Below are 15,829 nucleotides of genomic sequence, written 5' to 3'. Positions count from 1 at the left end.
GCAGGAGGGCAGTTAACTTCTTAACTGTGTGCAACAAGAGTCACTGTGTTGTGGAGAGGCACCTTTGAGCTCACAGAATGTCTTCATAGCAGATCATATTAAGGTGTTCTGCTGCCTTTTCATATCCTCTTAAATGTAGACAGTGCATGTGTCTTGTTTTGGACAGTGAAGCACGAATAGAAGAAATGGGTGTGACTTCCACGCTGAGGTAGTAAACTCCAGTGATCGATTCTCCAGGTGCTTCTGTCACCACCAAGAATGTGTTCCATGAAGGCACCAGGCACAAAGTCTTGTCACTTGTTAGACTGAGCCCATGACTGACAGTCTAAGCTGAAATCACCCAAAATATCCATCACACCCTTAGATCTTTATGGAAGACTTAGAGCAACATCCACATTGTTCTTTTTTTTTTTAATTTTTATTTATTTATTTGAGAGTGACAGACACAGAGAGAAGGACAGATAGAGGGAGAGAGAGAGAATGGGCGCGCCAGGGCCTCCAGCCTCTGCAAACGAACTCCAGATGCGTGCGCCCCCTTGTGCATCTGGCTAACGTGGGACCTGGGGAACCGAGCCTCGAACCGGGGTCCTTAGGCTTCACAGGCAAGCATTTAACTGCTAAGCCATCTCTCCAGCCCCACATTGTTCTTTTAACACCATGGGGTCTTATGTAAAGTATAATATACAGTAACGGATTTCACTATGACGTTTTCATAATATTTTCATCTTATTTTACCTCTTCCCCTCTGCCCTTACCCATCTACCTAAACTATCTCTTCTCTCGCTTAAGAACTCTCCTTCCTTCTTATGGTTTTCTTTATACTTTCATGACTGTGGTAGTTTGAATGTACATTTCCCAGTAGGCTCAGGTGTTTTATTAAAGCTTGTAACTTGGATTTCCAGCTGCCTGGCTGGAAAAGGTGGTACTGTGGGTGGATCCTGGGGTCCAGCCCTAAAGTGTGTTTGGGAGTGGATCTGAATTGCAGTGTAGAAGTATGCGGAGTGGTTTGATCTCTGCCTGGGAACCTGCTGCTTGCTGCAGGTTTCTTGCTTGCTGCCTGGCTGTGCTTGCATGTGGTGCTGGCTAGGTGGTTTTTCTCTACTTGGATCTGTGAAAGGTGGACAGTGTCTTCTGGCATTATGAAACCTCCCCTGGATCTGTAAGCTTCAAATTAATTAATCCCTTCCTCCCCTAAACTATGCCTGGTTTGGATGTTCACCCCAGAAACATGAAAGTGATTAAACAATGACCCACATTCCCCTTCACACATTTATACATATATGTACAAATGAAAACCTAAGATCCACACAAGAGAGAAAACATGAAGTATATGTCTAACAATTCAATGGATATATACACAGGAGTGGAATATCTGATTCAAATGAAAGTTCTATTTTAATTTTTTGAGAAACTTCCATACTGATTTTTATTGTTTGTTTATTTCATTAGCATATTTATTTATTGGAAAAATTGATCTTTAAAAAATATTTTAATCTATTTGAGAACAGAAAAAGATGGAGAGGGAGACAGAGAGAAGACTGGCATGCTAGGACTTCTTGTCACTGCACACAAATTTCGCATGCAAACACCAGTTTGTATTTCTGGCTTTATGTGGGTACTGGGTTATCAAACACTGGCCATCAGGTTTTATTAGCAAGCAAACTGCTGAGCCATCTGCCTGCCCCAGAAAGCACTGATCTTTGGTGTTTATGTTGATAGTTCTTTCTATGGTATAAACATTAAACTCTTGTCTGATGGATGTGTCTCCCAGATTCTTTTCTTGCTCTTTGTTTGTCATATTTTATGAGTGTTCCTGTTAAACTGTCTTCATTTGAGTTTGTTTCCAACTCCTGTTTGCAAGGGGAGTTGACTACAGTAATAGAAACATGATTTGATTGCACTCTTAGTGTTAACTTGTAGTAGAAGACATTTGTGTTCTCTATGCATGTTCCTGATAGGATTCAGAGACAGCACAGAAGCACTTTGAGATTCCATCTCACTCAGGTTAGAATAGGTATAAAAAAATCAAATGACAGCAAATGCCTGTGAAGGGGTAGGAAAAGAGGAGCCCTCATCTGCTATTGGTGGTAGTACAAACTGGTACAGCCACAGTTAAAAGCAGTATAAACATTCCTCAAAAACTAAATATAGATCTATCCATTGATCTACCTATATCACTTCTGGGCATATATCCTAAAGACTCTACTCCTTAGTACAGTTATACTTGCTCAGCCATGTTTGTTGCTTTTCTAGTCACCATAGCTAGGAAATGAAATCATCCAAGATGCTCATCAACTGATGAATGGACAATGAAGATGTGGTACAGAGACACACAGGACTTCTACTCAATAAAGTTAACCTTCTGTAAGATGAGTTTCCCAAGACAGGAAATGTTCACCTAGAAAGACTCTCACCAGAGATATTTATATGCATGCTATCCTGTGCTGGGTCCTAAATTATATAACTTGAGTTCTTTGAAAGCACATTACCTTACTTATTCCTTGTTCCTGGAACATTCTCTAGCTTTTTCACACCAGCCCACAAAATCCTTGATGTTTTTTTTTTCTGCCTTTGTTTTCTTCTGTGCTTCTCTGTTGTGAGTTGTATGAGACTCAGTTCTTCCTTGTCTGTTTTTTCCTATGATTCCCACCCACCCTCAGATTCAAGGCTCACCAGGAGAGACCAGTGGGATCCAAGGCAAAGAAGAGAGCTTCAGAATGCCAGGAAAGCCTGAGGAGACCCAACTCGAGAGAAGGAAGCCTTGGGACTTCCTATCTCAGGAGATTTTTAAGGATTTTAGGAGGATGAGGGGGAGGCAGACACCCGTGATGTGTGTGTGTGGGGGGAGGCATTCTTTTTTTGGGTCTGCATTTTATGGTAATTTACTAGGGTTAGCTGGAGTGCCTGCAAAGAACTTCTTTAGGGAAGTGAGGTTTGGATTAGCACTATCCCAGCCAGGGCCACAGGCAGTAGGTGGGAGGAGGTCTCATTCCTCCTCCAGATCCCAGGACAATAAGGCTTAATCCATTTCCTTAGCAGTAGATCAGGAGTATTCTGGTCCTGGGCATACCTCTGGAGAGGGGGTTGGACAGGAGAAGCTGCTTTCTTAAAAACTAACAATGTGCGTAACTAATTCAAAGTTTCACTTTTAGTTATATGCATATACATTTCAAATCTGACCCTGTTCTTCCATTTGAGATCCAAGTGCCCATATCCAGCTGCATGAGGTGCTTAGTTATTTGCATGGTCTTCCTGTTGAAAGGAGCCTAGCTTTCTCTCCTATGTCACTGATATTCACTGAAGCCACACTTCATATGCTGGATGAAATGGACAGGGGTCATTTTCATGTCATAAATAGTGAGAATAATTTGAAGAAAATTTTCTTGGCTTGAGTTTGGTGTCTAACTAAACGAACGTTCACCTGTGTCCCAAAATATTTCCAAAACAGTTAAAATAATTTTCTTGAGATTATTAAACATTAGGAAATAATCAGTAGTATACATTAATACTCCTTAAAATTCTACTTCCAAGTATTTCTTATCCTCCAAACTCCTTCAACAATTCCGGTCCCTTTTCTGTCTCTCTCCTCTTAATCTTGCATCATACAAGTCGAAATACCTCTTTAGCCACAAAATAGTAATTCCTGGAAAATGTAAAAGGGAAATAATTTGAGGACTCAGTGCCACAAATCTTTTAGCAAATAAAGTCTGGCACAGAAATTTAGACACAGTTATGTGTACCATTTTTCTACTATTGTTATTACTAAAAGATCCTTTGTTGACAGGCTTAACAACTTTTAAACTTTGCTTTTGACCAAACCCATGTTGGCCACCTGTTAGCATGTTCACTAGTGCAAACACTGTTCTCTGTCTCTGACAACCACATGGATGAACTTTTGCTGTTGTTTTCATACAAGGAGGCCTACAAGATCTATGGGCTCCATTCATAGACTTAAACTGGACCACTCAGAATTTCTTCCCAGGAAAAATTCACTATAGGCCAGAGAGAGAGTTCTCTTGCCACCTGGTCCTATGCTGTAAGCTCAAGAACTTCTTGCATTGGCAAATGTCAGGAGAAAACACACCTGACACTTAGAGTGCAGACAGCCTCCCGTACCTTCATCTGCAGTGGAAAGGATCACGTGGAAGCCCTTCCCCCACACAAAGGGTGAGACTACTTCCCTAGGGTTCGTGTTCAATATGAAGACCCTAGAGGTGAACACAGATACTCGGTGCAAATCCATAATTCTATAATCTCAATTACTCTATCACCGAGTCACATGAAAACCTTAATTATCTGGGATTGCCAAGCCCTGTTTATTCCCTTGTTAGCTTCTTAGCTTTGTCTTCATAGCTTTGATGGGACCACTGGGAAAAACTTACCAAGCCCATGCTTCCATTTTTTGTTGGCTACACTGGAACCTCTGTAACTCTGCATCTTATATCTCTAACTCCATCTCCTCCCTCACCTTAGCATCTCAAACACTTGCTCCATGCCCTCTGGAACACTTGCTCAGGCATCAGTTCAAATCCATGTCCCCACCCTTTTCTAAAAATTGTTTGCCTTTTTTTTTTCTTTGAATTGTCACCTGGCTTTCCCCACAAGTCATGTTTTGATTCATACCCTTCCCACCCCTCATGTGGGAGAGGGAATTGACACCTTTCTCCTCTCATTGCTGCATCCAGAGCTGCCACTCTTTCTCTATCCTAGAACTCTATACTTTTCTATTAGAACCTATTATCCACTCTTGGCTACAGCCATTGGCAAGGTATAAGGTTGCATCTGAATAACTTACTAATTGAACTTGGAAACAGCACTCAACAATCCCATGCAGTGGCTAAATCACATAAATGTGGAGTTGATTTTGCTGAATTGTGAAGTGGTGAGAATAGGGGAGAGGGGTTCTTTCGACCATGACCCTGTTAAGATCCAGAAATGAATTTCTATAGCTGGGACCAGACCAGTTAGAAATCCACCTCATACTTGTTTTTACCCACATACATATGGCCTATAGATTGACCAAAGCCATTTACTGAAACAATTTATTTTAGTGCTGCATAAATGTTTCCCAACAAGAAAACTTAATGTCTTATTCAGTTTCCTCTCATCAATAGTGAATCACTAAAATCTTTCTCTCTGTGTCTATGCATGTAATATATGTGTGTGTGTATGTGTGCATAGGTGGTAGCATTTTTAAAACAGTTATGAAAAGTGACATATTTACCTTTTGTCTACTTAGAATTAATCTCATTTTAGATATTACTACTTAAAAAGTTGCACTATTAAGTTATTATACTTTATTATGTTACATGACCATCATATAATATACTATGCTTTTTATATATTTTATTTATTATTTATTTGCAATATATAGAGAGAATGCATGTGCCAGGGCCTCTAGCCACTGTAAGCAAACTCCATGCACCACCTGTGTATCTGACTTACATGGAAACTGGGGAATTGAACATGAGTCCTTAGGCCTTGCAGGCAAGTGCCTTCACTTCTGAGCCACCTCTCCAGCCAAATGTTCTTCTTTTTTTTAAAATCTTACCTGGTAAATTTATGCTAACTACTCTTAAAACTATTTGTCTTTTCTTCAAATTTTAATAATTTATTTTAAAAGTTAACATATAAAGTAATGTTTCTTGAGAGCTTGTTTGGAGGTTCAAGCAGGGGAGTGCAGCTACTCATATACCTTTGACCAAAGACCGGTCCTCCTCTCTTCGCAGAAGGTCGTCCTTTTCTACTGAGTGTACAGCTTCTGGAGGGACACACATGGAGTGGTGAGGGAGGAAGGGGACACCCGCCTAGCCAGCCAGATCAGCCGAGTCAACCCTGGCAATCAATGGGTGACAGATGTTGCAGCCAGATCACCCTCACATCTGAAAGTAATATGTTTCTTTACAGCATGTTCATGCACATGTGTCATTATACTTTCTTTTAATTCATCCTCATTCCTGCCTGCCATCTTCTCTAGACTCCTCTTCCTCCTCCAAATAGTACCACCTTCTGCTTTCATGTTACATGTATTCCTTTACCTCTGTTCTGTCTTTAGATTTCTCTCTTTCCTCTCATGGCCCCCTTTGTAGTTTCACTTCCTACACAAATGTACACATATATGTATGTATCTATGTATGTATGCATGTATATATGTGATATGTCTATGTGTCTATGTTCTGTATATGACAGAAAACATGTACTATGTATTTTTCTGAGTCTAGCTTATTTCATTTAACATAATGATTTCTAATGGCATTCATTTTCATGCAGATGATATATCTGAATAAAATGACATTGGTATACTTGTACTACATTTTAAAATTATTTTTTATTTTCTTATCTATTCATGGATATCTAGTCTGGTCCATTTCCTTTGCAACTAGTGCAGCAATATGCAAATATTTCTGTGGTATGTTGGTCTTACAGTCCTTTGCTTTGGGTATATATTTAGAAGTAGTATAGCTGAGTCATATAGTAATTCTTTTACTTTTAAAATACATTTCACTTTTATTTATTTATGAGAGAGAGAGAGAGAGAGAGAGAGAGAGAGAGAGAGAGAGAGAGAAGCAGATAGAGAATGAGTATGCCAGGGCCTCCAGCCACTCTAAACAGTCTCCAGATGCATGCACCACCATGTGCATTACATGGGTACTGGCTAATCAAACCTGGTTGGTGAAGCACCCTAACCACTAAGCAATCTGTCCAGCTCTAGTACTGTTTCTATGAGAAAACTCCACATTGATTTACATACTGAGTGCGTCAGTTTATAATTCCACCAGCAGTATTATGAGAATTCACCTTTCCCTCATCTTCATCAGCATGTGTTGTCATGTGTTTTCTTGTTAGCCACTCTGAATGAGCGAGTGCAGTTCAAAAAGAGGTGGACAATGTACCCGAGGAATGACACTCGGGGTTGTCCTCTGACCTGCACATATGTGCACACTGCCTTCCATCACATGCACACACACACACACACACACACACACACCTGCACACAAACAGAATATAACACATGCATCCACACACAAACAGCATGCAAACACACATGCATCCACATGGAAACACACATGCACCCACATACACGTCTACACACAAATGGCATACACCACGCACACAATTCCCCCCGACAAACCATAGAGTCAAAATACTACTAATAATATAGTACAAAGGAAAAGAGAGAAAGATGTAAATAAGAAGAAAAGGAAAAAGATATTACCCAATTGTGAAAAATATAAATAATTATATTAATTGTATGAAGGTATGAAAGTATGTGAATTTTTGTATGCAAGACAATAAAACACGTATGTTTTAAAATACAATAAAGTAAAAATGTGGCTAAAAGTGTAGGAAAAGGCAGAAGCATAGGGACAAAAAGGAAGAAAAGGGCAAAAATGAAGCTTGGAGCAGCTTCTTTGGGGTCCTTGAATATTGAGGACAACCGGATTTGTACATGGTAGGAGGGGAAGGTGAGCTGGTGGACCCTCGCCTGTGGCTTATGCGGGTTCTTAGCCAGTGCTGGACAAGTGTCTGATGTCTGACAGAGCTGTCTTCACTTTAGCCGCTTCCCTTTTTTGTGTACCAGGGGCCTCTGCTGGCCACACTTAGCTTTGCAGTCTGTAGACTGGGCAGGGTCTCTCCCCTCGGGAGACTCCCCACATCACATCCCTTGGGTGCCTAATGCTCCAGCTGTTGGTTGTCTCACCAGTGTGTTGGGAGTCTGTGAAGCAAACACAGTACTGAGCCCTCTCCAGACTGTTCCTTTTCTCATACTTCTAAGATTTCCTAAGGATTAAATCATCCACAGGAGAGATATAGCTGGGGATATCAAATAAATTGCTGGAGCTTAAGAGTTCTCAGGTTCTACTGCAGACAGGCGGCTCCAGAAATTTATCTACCCACTGACCTCAGGCTCAGGGATATTAAGCTCCTGAATAATTCTCAGTTGATGAGTTCTGCTCCCAAGCACCAAGGGCAGGGCTACTTTTCCCCAAGTACATCACTGCCTGAGTGGAGCCTTCTACAGCCTGAAACTTTTGGCTTGTCAACCTCAAGCCTCCACAGCTGCCTCCCAGGACTACGTCTCATCCTAAAGCCACAGCAGGCGAAAGCATTCTCCTTGACTTTAAATTTTGTCTTGTTCTCAGGTCACCAGGGTAGTTGGCTTTAAACAACAGGTTCCCTTTCCAGTTGCTGTGAGGTCTCGCTGTCATCGTGGGATTCCTCTTTACTGCTGACCCGTCTCTCCTATCCCATCTCCCATTCTCTCACCAAAACACACAACTGGATTTGAGACTTGTGAGGACTCCTGGGCCAGCATGCGAGCTTCCTGTTTTTCGTCTGCAATGAGGCCTTTGCTTTGTCTGCACTGGCCAGCATGTGAGCTTCCTGTTTTACGCCTGTGATGAGGCATTGCTTTGTCTGCACTGGCTTACTTCTTTGTGCCTCTCCACCCACCTTTGTGTCTGTCTTTCCAGGTACGCTGTCAGTACCTTTGTGACTTCCTGAGATGCTTCTTCTGTTTCTTTCTTTGAAATAGACTGCATTTTATTTTATTTTATTTTTTCCTTAGTCTGACTCCTCATTCACTAGGCTATACAGACATGGCTTCTTGTCAGCCGTCTTATCCAGAAGTCTGATATTAACTTTACTTAAGTCTTTCTCTTTTTTTCTTGTCAGTATCTTGATATCTCTGTAAGTAGTTTTTCTTTATTTCTTAATTTTTATTTTTTCTCCTGCCTTTTTTTTTTTTTTTTTTTTTTTTTTTGAGGCAGTAGGGTATTATGTGTATCCCAGGTTAGCCTGGAACTTGTTATTTAGCCCAAGCTGACCTCAAACTCACAGCCCTCCTGACTCAGCCTCCTAAGCTAAGGCCACCATTCATGCTGGTTATATTATCCTGATACGCTTAGTGATCTATTTTAATGTGAACCCTTGAGATTATTTTAGAAATAGTTTGTTGTCGTAATGGCTCATACCTATATTCCAACTACACAGGTGGCTGAACTAGGAGGGTTGTTGTGTTTTGGGCTAGCTGGGCTATATAATAAGTTTCAGGACAGCCTATACTACAGAAACTCTTTTCCCCCAACACACACACACACACACACACACACACACACACACACACACATACACATACCCCAACCCCAGAGCAAAACAAACAAACTCCATAAAGATAGTATGATATAAATAAATAAAGTATGGGGGCTGGAGAGATGGCTCAGCAGTTAAAGTGCTTGCCTTCAAAGCCAAAGAACCCAAGTTTGATTCCCCAGCACCCATGTAAGCCAGATGCAGAAGGTGGTACATGTGTCTGGAGTTTGTTTGCAATGGCTAGAAGCCCTGTAATGCCCAGTCTTTCTAACTGTTTCTTTCACTGTATCTCTCCCAAATCAATAAAAATTAAAGTATGAGTAACCATGCAGCAACCATAATTCAATTTGCTTTAGAAATTTTAAAATCTATTTGAAGTACATTTACTTTTTCAAAAAGCTTAAATTCAACTTTTGTGGTCTCTTGGGACAGGCCCCCATTGAGTCAAGGGTGTATCTACTTTATTTTAGAGCATTTGAGAAACAGGTTCTAGTGTTGTAATGACTACTGTAAATATCAAGAAAAAAAAGTGTCAGCTTCTAGGACAAGTGCCAACAAATAAACAGCAAGACATATGTTATCTTATTATTAGGTTATTTAGAAACCATAGTTCTTAGAGCTGACAAATAGCCTTTAACATACAGTATATTGTAATAGAAGTTCATAGCATTCTATAAAAATTTTATAGCAATGTATCTTTGAAAAAAGTGTTTTAAGTTATTTATTTATTTATTTACGAGAGGGAAAAAAGAAAGGGAAAGTATGAGCATGCCAGGGCCTCACGTCACTGTAAACAAACCCGACTCATGATGCATGTGCCACTTTGGGTTTATGTGGGTACCAGGGAATTGAATCAGGTCATCAGGCTTTATGAGCAAGCATCTTTAACCACCAGCTATCTCTCCAGCCCCTCCCCCCAAAAAAGTTTTTTTTTTAAAGTTTCATTTATTTATTTGCATGCTTGTAGGCACAATGACACTTTAAGGTGTCTGTGCTCCACTTTCTTTGAGACAGGGTCTCTTTCTTTATGTGAGTGTTAGGAAATTAAATCCAGGCCAGCTGGTTTTGCCCTCCACCCCTGAGCCATGTCCCTAGACCTAGGTCAACAATGAGTGTCTTCCTCAGTTGCTATCGTTCTCCACCTTCCCGCTTGAGACAGGAGCTCTAACCAAATTTGGAGGTCACTGGTTAAGCTAGACTAGCTAGGCAGCAAGCCTCAGGATCTTTCACCTCTACCTCCCCAGCAATGGGCTTATAGTTATGTGCTACCATTCCAGGTTTTCATGAGGAGTCTAGGGATCCAGACTCAGGTCCTCACACTTCCACAGTAGGCACTTAACTGACTGAACCACCTCTAGCCCCAGGATTGTATCTTTTGATACATTTATTAACTGACACATGGAAACAACTTTAACTTTTTCCAAGATTGTCATGAAATCATTAGCCTTAGCATACTACCTCAAGCCAATGAGAAATTTGAAGTGTTGGCTTACACTATATACCAACTACTTAGGAGAATGAGGCAGGGGATTGATTGAGCCCAGGAGCTTTAAGATCAGCCTTGGCTACATAGTGAGAGTCTTTCCTCAAATGAATTATAGTGTTTTTAAAAAAAATGGCATTAAGTTTTCAATTTTGCACACAAAAAGATTAAAAGAGTTATTATGATAAACAGAAATGAGCATATAAAGGAGAATTTTTAAATCTAGAAACAAATTAGACCATAAAAATTAACATTAGCAACGGGGTTACAACTCAGTGGCATTTTGCTTCAAATGGGACAGCAGGGACAAAAGTTAACCTTTTGTATTTACTTGAGAAAATGTACATTGGGCACATTTCCAAAGAGATTTTGAATAGAAAGTAATAACAACAAAGCAGTCTATGTTTAAATCTCACAGTTGTGACATAAACTGACAAACGCCAGGCCCTCTTCTGTCTCACTCTCTCATGCAAAGAAAACAAAATGGAAACCTGCGAGAAGAGTGGCACGTCCATTGGAACTTACCATGTTCTGGCTTTTGTCATTATGTCACACATTGTATTTCTCTTAAAAATATGCTTTTATACTTTATACAAACCTCTTGCAGATCTGGTGCATGTGACAGTCTAGAAATTAAAAAAATAAAAACAAAGACAGTTATAAAATTTTAAATATATGTTACTTCATCATGTTAGGTGACATGAGATATGGCAGTGTGCACAGCATGCTAACTTCATAAGAGAGATAGGGAGGGGAGAAATCTTAACTTTTAACTGTCTACGCCTACCTGCTTTTACCTGTTAGCAATCAAAGCTGGGTGTGTGCAGTTGACTTCTCTATTAGCGCTTTTTAAAAATTAGTATTAGTTATACACACAGTGTGTATACAGTCATGCTGGTACCATCGTTAGCCTCCTCCCTGTCTTCCCCCCTCTGCAGGGACTCACCTCATTGGGGAATGTGGGTTGTGCTTTGTGGGGTTAGCCATCAGTTATGGGTAAGAGACAACGTCTCTGTGCATAATGACCCAACATGTGGCTCTAACAATCTTCCCTCCCACTCTTTTGCAAATTTCCTTGAGCCATGTTGGGTTCGTTTTAGGTCTGCTTCAGTGATGAGGACTTGGGAGCCTCTGTGTTTCTACATATGTGGTTTGGTAGGAGTTGAGTGTTCTCTGTGTCTATCGCCTTCACCCTTGTGCTGGTACCAGGTTCACCAAGAAAGCAGCACTCTTGCTCATTTCCAGAATTACCCTTGGCTTCAGATGGGGCCCTGTTGAGGAGTGATGGGCTGATTCTCTCCTCTGGATCTGCGTCCATCTGAAAAAGAGAAGCAAATTCTCCAATGGAGAGTGAAGTCAGCACCGGGTAAATGGGATAACCATTATTATTTTAGAAAGAATTTAATAGGTGTAGGCCCTCTTGTAGCCCACGATTGGTGAGCTTGATAATGGAGAGCAGGCTCCTTTTTTGGATATGGTTCTGAGTTATTTCCCAGCTCCAGCTATGTGTTCCATTCCACTGAGTGGATCAGTTAGCCAAATCAAGAGCAGTTGGTTCCCCACCATGGCTGTGTGCCACTATTGCACTTGGCATCACGTCAGGCTGTTTGCAGCTGAGTAGCTTAGACCACGAGTTGCTTGGACAGATGTTGGTCATTTTCCCCTGGTCGCTCATGTAGGCCCTTCTGGCACTAGACAAGCTAGCTGTCTGGGGACTGACTCTCTTCTAGATTCCAATAAGGTTGGTCCATGTTCCATACCCACAGCATATGGTGTTATCTCAGTTCTTTTTGAGCTGATAAGAAGAAACACTAGGTAAGAGCTTACAAAAGAAAAAAAGTCACAAAATGTTGTGTTTGTCTATTTAATCTAGCATTTGTTCCAAATATTCAAAGAAAAGTTGTCCTCCCCAGAGTAGCATAGCTTTGATACGGACCATCACGGGGCTGAAGAGACTTCTCTGGTAATGGCATCATCACTGTAGCCTGCTTTTAGATTTGCTCCTTTTGATGTTTGTTGTCTAACATGGAATGCTCCTTCCACATTAAGTGCTTTGTGCATACATGACTGAACTTTTCTCCTGAGCTTTGACCTTGAGAATCAATGAAGTACTTAAGTCTATGGCTTAAGGGTCTCAGAGAAAAAACTTCACTTAATAATTGTAGTGGTCAGTACTATGTTGGTACAAGTAATAGGACCAAGTAATTTATGGCATTTATTGTGTTATGTTCCTGAAAACTTCAGATACCTATAGCCAGATCCCAGTCCTCAGATGATGTCATTGGCAATCTCTGTTTTTCAACTTTTGGTTATTCCTTCTGTTTCCCTTTTAATAAGATAATTTGTCTTATGTTTTGCCAAAGATATTTACCTGCAGATTCAAACTTGTATCATAATAACTCATGAACCCCGGCATAAAGAGAATGTCTTCTCCAAAAATTCCAGCAAATTTTCTCATTGGACAGACTTGTTTCATCTATGTATCTTGAACAGATGGTCATGTTCAGAGGGTGGCAGAGCTGATTCCTGTGGCTGCAGTGGAGCTGAGTGTGGAGAAGGATGTAGGCCATGGGCTAAGTCAAACTACACAGTTAACAGACCAGAGTGGGAGGGGCCTAGTTTGCTGATGGAAAATGGCCACCATAGTAAACCAGTCTTACACAGCTTTTATTGTCAATATGTCTCTGAATATTTAAGGGTAAACAACCATATCTGACTGGTTAAAGAAGGTCCATGGAGCACATATCTGACTTAAACATGTCAATGGCACATGTGTAACCTGGTACTGTTTATGACTTATCAATTAATGCTTCATCTCTGCCTTTCACATATTTTAAAACCTTGTGAAGAGGGCTGGAGAGAAGGCTTAGTGGTTAAGGCACTTGCCTGTGAAGCCTACAGACCCATGTGCTATGCTCCAGAGTCTACATAAGCCAGATGCACAAAAGATGAGGCAAGCACAAGGTGGCACATGTCTACTAGGTAGCTCAAGAATCTAGATTTGACTTCAGTGACTGAGGCCCAGGCACTCCAATTCTCTCTCTTTCTCTCTCTAAAAAAATAAAATAAAATAAAATAACATAACATAATTGTAAAGAAAAATAAGCAAATCATACAACAGTGTTTAAGCAGTGTTCCATAGAAACCATGAGGTGGAGTAAGCGTTCTATCACATCTGTGATAGTTTGCTTCACATATTTTAGTTGAGCGAAAAGTAGAAGGCTATATCAGTATTTTCCCACTTAGAATGGAGTAACCTACAGAAGATTTGATATAAACAAATATTAAGTCCAGCAAGGTTTAGAGTTCAAGGATTGGTTAGCAAGGTTAGAAAGAACTAAAGATATGTACGTTGTAAGGAGCAGTCACTACACTGGAGCTGAGCTAGAAAGCTTGGTGGAGAGTGCTCTTCAAGCTTCCCTAGGAAGGCTTAATACTCTAGCTCAGTGGATAACTGGAAACTACCAGGTAGCAGAATTTACTGGCAACATGCATTCTAAAAAGCCAATGGAAACTGTTCATTGAAAGCAGTCTTGCAGGAGTGAATCCACCTCAAAACCACTTAGGGGGCATAGGTGCGGGAACAAGATGTCTTCTGGGTACTACCACTCACCATGAACTTCAGAAGTTGGACGTGGCATATCACAGTACTAGAGGAATTAGAGACATTCTGCCACAAATCCTCTGGTGGAAGGGAAGGGCTGCTGGAAGGAGTTACTGAGTACTGAACAGACCAGAAACTGGACACCAGAGACACTGAAAGTATGTTAGGAACCTAGCGCTGAAGAAGCAGTGAGTCTAGTGGGAATCAGCTGTGTGAGCACCCTGGGACCAGAAGGCCAAATGGTGTGTTTTCTTTTTTCTTCTGCTATGTTTCTTCAGCATCTTGTACTCACAAAGCTTCAAATTTAAAGAGCCCAGGCCCATTGATGGAGCAAGGAAACGAGGTACACTTGAAACTGAGCTGCAATATTAATCAAAAGAAGACATGCATAACATTTTATTAAACTTTGTTGTTGTCGTATCTAAAGTACACACATCCATCATGTTCTTTGCTTTCCTAAGTGTCCTTTCATTTTTGGTGGTGATGACTAGAATATGCATCAAACTCCTTCTGAGGCAGTGAAGCACGGCTGATTTTAAGCACCACTGGACCAACCACATGGCCAAAATTTGTGAGTGGACTAGGGAGGATATTAGAAGCAGAAATCAAGTTTTAAATAGCATTTATTTTATAGGCTAATTTTAACAATAACTCAAGGAAGTTATTGACACTTTACCATTAGAGGCATTCTGTTCCAAAGGGTTTTTAAATAACATTTACCATTTATCTATCTTAACACATAGGAAGGTTGTTATTATATGTTTAAGTTAGGAGATATAAAAATTGGTTATTAATTTCATAAAGTATATATTTTCGAGTGCAATATATAAGCATACTTGATGAGTTTGCATAAACCTAGTCCACTTGTAAGACAAGCACAGAGCTTCATACCAAATAAGGAGCCACCAAACTCTGAAAATTCAAAGTGGACAGCGGCTTCCTGTTGCTGCTTGTCCTAGGGAAAACAAAGGCACAGAAGGTTTGGCTTCAAGTTTCAATTTCTACACAACCCAGGTGATAACTCCATCACTAAGTAAACACAACATGGGTTTTCTTTCCCTATAAGAACAGTATACCTACCCAATCTTAGTACCTGATTCCGAAGAATGAACACAATGAAAATACACTAATCCCATGGATTTTTTTGAATTACTAATTTGCTTTGTACACATCTTAATTGGTAGTGCATATTCAGAAAGTTGACTTTATTATATTGCTTTAATTAAAATAGTAAATGGATTTTTGGTTGGGTTTCAAAATGAACATATTATATATGCTTTTAAGTGACCACAAATTTTTATCATAAGATTTCGGGGGAGTTATTTTGATTTTCTTATACAAGATTTACCTTTACTTAAATTGAAATTTTAACAAGGAGTTACTACTTATATTCTCCATAGAAAATGCTTTATCATATGCAGAAATGACAACATTCATGACAATAAATTCATATTATAAGCTCTTCAATATTTGTATCTAGTCAGATACTTTCAATTAAAAATGCATACTTTATATGCATAGATGGTACTGGAAATTAGTATTTTGGCCACCAGATGGAGCCAATATTATTTTAGAAATGCTATGGATATTTACAATTTTCACATTACTTGCCCATCCAGGAGTTTTAAATTTGCTTCTAAATTTGGTAA

Source organism: Jaculus jaculus, chromosome 8 (assembly GCF_020740685.1).
Source record: "Jaculus jaculus isolate mJacJac1 chromosome 8, mJacJac1.mat.Y.cur, whole genome shotgun sequence".
Lineage (NCBI taxonomy): Eukaryota > Metazoa > Chordata > Mammalia > Rodentia > Dipodidae > Jaculus > Jaculus jaculus.
The sequence above is the reverse complement of the archived record's forward strand: the minus strand, read 5'-3'. Positions refer to the sequence as shown.